Source organism: Schistocerca cancellata, chromosome 7 (genome assembly GCF_023864275.1).
Source record: "Schistocerca cancellata isolate TAMUIC-IGC-003103 chromosome 7, iqSchCanc2.1, whole genome shotgun sequence".
In the NCBI taxonomy this organism is placed as follows: domain Eukaryota; kingdom Metazoa; phylum Arthropoda; class Insecta; order Orthoptera; family Acrididae; genus Schistocerca; species Schistocerca cancellata.
The window spans coordinates 87,167,540-87,174,588 of record NC_064632.1 but is presented as its reverse complement, the minus strand read 5'-3'; positions in this window follow the sequence as shown (position 1 = coordinate 87,174,588).

Below are 7,049 nucleotides of genomic sequence, written 5' to 3'. Positions count from 1 at the left end.
GCGCCATTCATATTCAGTGCGATGGCCACATGTTGATCAAAGCCGTTGGGTAAGAAAGAAAATGTGGTATTGCCAGTGCGTAGTGAACAATCAGAGTTGTGTAAATTACTAATTGTCAGATGTGCGTTATCCGTTTCCGTTGCGTAATATTCAAACAGGAGAATAATTTGCAGCTTAGTTGTGAGTACTAGAGCTCATAATCAGTCATTGATGTTACTCGATAAATAAGAATAAATCCACTCGCTTGGCAGACCACTCATCTTGCAGGCCTGACTGCTTGATGCCACAGTATGAGCAAGGTATGTGGGGGCCTCTCATGTTAAGGACAGATGCCTTCCACTGGGTGCAATGTCCATGCGATGTCCTGTGACCTCCATGAGCATCTGATATATGGCGTTAAAATGCATCGTACTATGTAAGGCCAAAGAATGGAGGGAAAGGTGATTACTTCATTACACTTTTGGAAACGAATTCTGTGTACTGCACGACTCACTGTTTCAACCACACTGTTGTTCTTACATAAATTACTTGTTTGGCAAATGACATGCACACTCAAAGATTTTCTGTCCTCTAGAAGTTGTCGCCATTGGCATTCTCGTTTCATCGTTGTAGAGATGGAGTGCTTGTTGTGTTTATAAAGTTCAGTAGCATGTACAACTTGTTTGCAGTGGCCATAACATGAATACCCAATTATTTAAAGCGCTATGTAGTCCATGGATTGTGTGTGTGTGTGTGTTCCACATGTCCTCCTAAACCTCTGGATTGATTTCAACCAAACGTTACACCACATAATACTCCTTGTCTGAAAAGAAGCAGTGTGGGGAATCAGAACTGGCAATCTCTCACCACAGTGAGAGTTGGGAATGAAAAGATTTGACAATGCCTGACGTATCTGCTGCCCTTCAGGATCAATGTGCTGTGTGGGCAGTATCAGAATACATTTCAGGTGGTACTCATGTGGGAATTGATTGAGCAAAGAGAGTTGAAGGGAGAGAGAGGAGAGAGACAGAGAGAAGGAGTAGGAGGAAATGAACAGAGAGAGGTCACAAGAGGAGATGGAAAAATAAAAGTGTGTGGAAGACATGGACAGAGAGAGGGAGCAGAAGAAGATGGGCATAAATAGGGAGGATTAGGAAATGAACAGAGAGGGAGGGGAGTGGGAAAAGATGATTGGAGAGAGAGAGAGAGGAGTGGGTGGAGATGGACAGAGAGATGGAAGGTGGGGGAATAGGCAGAGTGAGGCATGAGGAGATGGTCAAAGAGAAGCGGGTGGAGGAGATATGGAGATAGAGGGCAGCAGAAGAGATTGTCAGAGGGACGGGCTACGAGGCAATGAACAGGGTGGGTGGGAATTACAAAGTGCACAGAGAGAGGGGGCAGTAGGACATGGTCATATAGATAGGGGTGGAGGAGATGGAGACAGAGGGGGAGGGGCAAGCAGACGTACAGAGAGAGGGGATGGGGGCTGGACAGAGAAAAGGTGGAGGAGGTGATAGACAGTGTACAGAGGGAGGAAGGGAGGAGAAGATGGACAGAGAGGGGTGTGAGGAAGTGATGGACATAGAGAGATGGGAAGAGGAGATGTGTGCAATACATATGACATGAATGTCACATGTAATAGGGTGATACACGTTACAGACACAAGAAACATTTCGTAGCATGGATGGAAGTCAGAAAGGATTGTATCAGTGTTTGTCGATGTTCAGTGCGATAGGAGGATACAGTTCCCACATTCAGTTACTTAGTGACTTAAGTAAGAGGACAACTTGGTGTTTTTATGTAAAACAACTTGGGTGTTACTTTATGTCCAAGTGTTAGCTCAGACGTTTCGTTACATTCGACTTTTTCAAAGAGCGAGTGTGTAAAATGATTTTAAACAGTATGAATCACGCTTTGTGATTACTTGGTTACCAGTTTTTCTTTTGTATCATCATCAGGTAATTTAGTTACACTGAAGGAACAACATCACAGTAGAATGCAAAAAATGTTTTGTATTTACCTGGGCCAAAGTTTAAGCAACACACATAATTAGTAGTAGACAGAAGACAAAAGAAGGTACTAGGTCGAAGCAACGCATTGCAGAAGAAAGAAAAAACTGGTAGAGGGGTAAAGAAAAGTGTAGAAGAGAGCTTCGGAAGTAAACACTGGAAAAAATGAAGCCTTAACAGCGTCAGGGAGAGTACAAGTGCAGACTTTTTTGTGTATCACAGACTGATCGAGATGACTCCCTGTCATACTATAAATGAATTGTTCTCTATGTGACAATGATAGAATAAAACAACTGTGCTTCTGTGCCATTGATATTTCATGTGACATGTGTATTTCGGTGCTGTGATATATTCTTCCACAGACGTTGAATAAGGACCGAGACATCAGTTGCATGCAGACATTTTTGTGAGTATGTATTTGCATTTGTCCTGGAGTATGTGACGGTAAAAGAACAGATTGCAGTGGCCCGAGAGACACAAATGGCTTCGTGTGATCTTGGGCTTTACCGGCGAATCAATTTCTTGTACTGATGTCGGGTGTCCAGCTGGATGCAGTCGTTTTTGTAACACTATATTTCGACAACGTACCTTGCCGTCATCCTGAGATGATACCTGTAGAGTGAGGATCTTTGCTACAGCCCGGCTCCTTGATATCCTTGTCGCCTCCCACCCCTTCCCACACTGCCGGCCCCAGGCCGCGACGGGTGGAGTGGTGGTGGGGGCTTTTTTTGGGTGGGGGTGGGTGGAGGAGACGGTGCCTCTGTAAGCTGGGAGCGAACTGTGGTCCCTCAATACCCATGTGACCTCCGTTGGGAGAGGAAGTTGGTATTGGCTGACACTGTGATTTTAGTTGGTTGAGAGTTGGGTCCCAAGCCGATTTTGTGCGGCACTTTGCCGGCGTACCGCAGAAACTGCATTGTCTCTCTTACTCCTCGTCGTTTTCTGTCTGCTATACTTGTACTTGTACTTCCTGCCTGAAAGTACGTCGGATTGCTCTCCCATTGTATCCGTTCTTCTTGAACACACGTAATTAGGTCGGTTAAGCTTCCTTGGTAGGACTTTTTCGTGCGATATTGTGTGGGCCCTGTGTACCAGTGTACGTAGTACACGCTCGCGCTGTGAAGGATGATAGCAGCTGTCAGTATGGTGGTACAAATCAATGTGGGGGGCTTTCCTGTACACAATGTCTTCTATAGTGTCTTTTGTTCTGTTCTTGACTAAGACGTGCATAAAGGAGAGTGCACCATTCTCTTCCACCTCCGTGGTGAATTTGATACTACGGTGCAGAGAGTTAAGATGTTGGAGGAAACCCTGATGTCTTTCACTCCAATGTGGTCACACCACAAATGTGTCAACATATCTGAAAAATCATGTAGGTTTCAATGCATCTGTTTCCAGATCTTCTTTTTCGAAGTCTTCCATAAACAAGTTTTCCCTAACTGGTGACAGAGGGCACTCCATAGCGACGCTGCCTGTTTGTTGATAATAGTCGTCACTGAATAGAAATATTGTTGATGTGAGGACAAATTCGAAGAGACTAGTCATTGTCGAGTTGAATTTCTGTCTGATTAACTTGACGCAACTAGTAAACGGCGCTCTGATGAAGGGGAATACTACATCAAAGCTCACCATAAGGTTCTGGTCAAGAGGCTTAGTTCTTGCACCTGTTGAAGGAAATGTAGAGAGTTTCTGTTGCGGTGCTGACATTTACCGACGTAGGAGCTTAATATTACCATTAGATGTTTGGCCCGCTCTTGTGTTAGTGTGCCGTGTTGCTTACAACAGGACGCAGAGGAACATCCAGGCTGTGAACCTTTGGTAAGTCATAGAGCACTGGTGGTGCAGCAGCTCATGGTCGAAGCTTCTTCACGATTTCCTTCGGCACGGTCTGACGCCGAAGCTCAATAGTCTTCTTCTTCAGTGTTCTGGTCGAGTCACCCTTCCATTTTCTGTATGTTGGATTCTCGAGAATATCGTACATTTTGCGATTGTACTCTGACAGGGTACCAGTATAACGGCATTTTCTTTGTCCGCAGGTAGAATGACTATTTGAGGATCGTCCTGTAATTCACGATTGGTAGCTCTTTCCGCTTTCGTATTGTTAATGGTCGGTGGGTCGCCCTAGTGTGCGCGCGGCATACCCGATGTATATCTCACGCGTTGTCGCTAGGGAGGGTGGAAATTACTTGTTCTACACTACTGATGAAATCTACGAGGGTAGCCCAGAACAATTCTTCAACAATTCTTAATTGAACGTTATGATAATTACACACACAAAAGAGTGGTGTTTTGTCTCACACTCTCTTTTTCCACGTCATCTCCATTCCGTTCTCTGGCCTTCCTCCAGCGCTAAACAAGGGCGTGTATGCCCTGTCGGTACCAGCCTGTGTCCTGGTGGCGGAGCGAGTGATTCACCGTGTGAATCACCTCCTCCTCGTCTTCAAAATGTCTTTCACGAATGGCGTCCTTTAACGGTCCAAACTAGTTGAAGTCCAAGGGGGCTAGGTTAGGGCTTTCAGATGTGACAGCCGTGGATGGTCTCCCTGACCGCTGCAAATCTTGAAGCTCCGCCGAACCGCCTTCTGATGACCTCACCCTCCTTGCCCAACAACTAACTGTGCTTCTGTCCACAGCAGATGCTTCATAGATTTTGCACAAGCGTTTGTGAATATTCCCCACAATTTCTTTCTCTGCAATTAGAAATTCAATGACTGCGACGTACGTCACCTACCGACGCCCTTTTGAAACTATGCTGCAGCTACGCTGTCTGTCGGAAGTGACGGAAACTTGACGCGCTCACTCAGGACACTTCAAATAATACATACGTAACGTTTCACATTCGTAGCATTGTTTTCGGCTGAGAAAAAAAAATGCGGTGCATTACTTTCTTGGCAACCCTCGTACAACAGGTATGGCAGTCGGTGCTGGTGCGAAGTTGAGTCCCGTTTCCAAAACTGATTCTGCAGCGCCGTTAGTCTCTTACCTCGTGAGGTTGACAACAGTTCAACTTTGTTGCTATTCTTGCGGCTGTTGTTTTATTGCTGCCAAGCGTTCGGACTTGGAGGCTGATTTGGTAGTAGCATTGCGTCGAGATCGGTCCGCATGATAACAAGAAACGGTATCAATCAAACTCTAAGAGTCTGGTGAGAGTAAACAAGCCATCTTGAAGTGGAATGCGAGCAAATCCTTAGATGTGTATCCAGTTGCCCTCGTACCTCCCCCCCTCCCCGACCCTCCACTCTTCACCGCATTTTTTATCTGCTGCAAGATAATTTGCATGGAGCAATATACAGTACTGAAAGTACCAGTTAAACTTGGTCTAAAGCCGAGTGCTCACAAGTATTTTATAGTTCTGTGCTCACGCACAAATTCCACAAAAATGAAAACAAAATTTTGTTTTCGATAATATATCAGACGTAGTTACAAAGAAACGTAAGAAATCATTGTGTGAACTATTTCCTTATTGTTACGTATTGACCACTTTTTCATTTCAACTTTCATCTTAATCTAATGTTTTGTATTTGTGGAGATGTTTTGCTTCCTCTGGTTCATTCTATGAGGATCATACCATGGTGAATATTGCGTATAGCAGTTCACAGTGAATGATATTGTGAAACTTCATATTATAATTTAAGGTCAGCATTCTGACATAATTTTCCAATTTGCTGACAGTAATGAAAATATCTTACTTTACTGTGTCATGAATGCTGTAACGTTCTCTATATAAGAGTAACGTTCTTTAAAAGAAATTAAGTGTTTGTTTGCAAATGAATAGGAAATGCATAATGTTTGTGTTATGCAAATTTCTTACGTGATGTGTTGTTGAGCAAATGGTACGCTTAATCTGTTTTACTGTAATTCAAAAAAATTAAACAACTTCATGTGGAAAACCAATACGCAGTGCCCATAATAAAATCAAACCCTCTGAAATTTACCCGATCTCGTGAGCACCGACTTCTGTGGGCCTGTACGATAAAACTGAAAAAAATTCCCTGTGCACGTAAACAATGAAATAAATTTTTCTTATCTCTAGAGTCGCAACGGATGTAACCTTGGTATTTCGTTCTCTCCACAGTAGGCATAGAAAATATTCAATCCTGGTACAGCGAAGTGCGATGCCAGCAGGAAAATACCTTCATACAGATAATATCATTAGATTGGCTGATAAATGAATAACTTTGCAAATGTTCAGTGAAAATACTAAAGACTAAATCGACTCATGTAAAGGTAATATCGGGAGTACCACAAGGAAGTGTGATAGGACCGTTGCTGTTCACAGTATATATAAGTGATCTAGTAGAAAGCGTCGGATGCTCTTTAAGGCTATTCGCAGATGATGCAGTTGTTTGTACCAAAGTAGCAACGCCAGAAGATACTAAGAATTTGCAGAACGACGTGCAGAGAATTGATGAATGGTGCAGACTCTGGCAGTTGACACTCAACATAAATAAATGCAACATATTGCGCATACATAGGAAAAGAAATCCACTACTGTACAGCTACACTATTGATGACAAACAGCTGGAGACAGCGTCTGCCGTAAAATATCTAGGCGTAACTATCCAGAGCGACCTTAAGTGGAATGACCATATCAAACAGATAGCGGGAAAAGCAGACACCAGACTCAGATTCATCGGAAGAATCTTCAGTAAATGTAACTCATCCACGAAAGAAGTGGCTTATAAGGCGCTTGTTCGCCCGATTCTTGAGTATTGTTCATCTATCTGCGATCCCTCTCAGTTAGGACTGATAGAGGAGATCGTTTAGCTGGCGAGAGAGCGATACGGAGATGCTAAGCAAACTCCACTGGCAGACGTTACAAGAGAATAGTTGTACATCACGCGGAGATTTACTACTGAAATTTCGGGACAGCACTTTTCAGGAGGAGTCAGACGACATATTACTTCGCCCCAAATGCATGTCGCGAATTGACCACGAAGAGAAAATTCGAGAAATTAGAGCCAATACAGAGGCTTACCGACAATCACTCTTCCCACGCACTATTCGCGAGTGGAACAGGGTTGGAGGGATCAGATAGTGGTACCGAAAGTACCCTCCGCC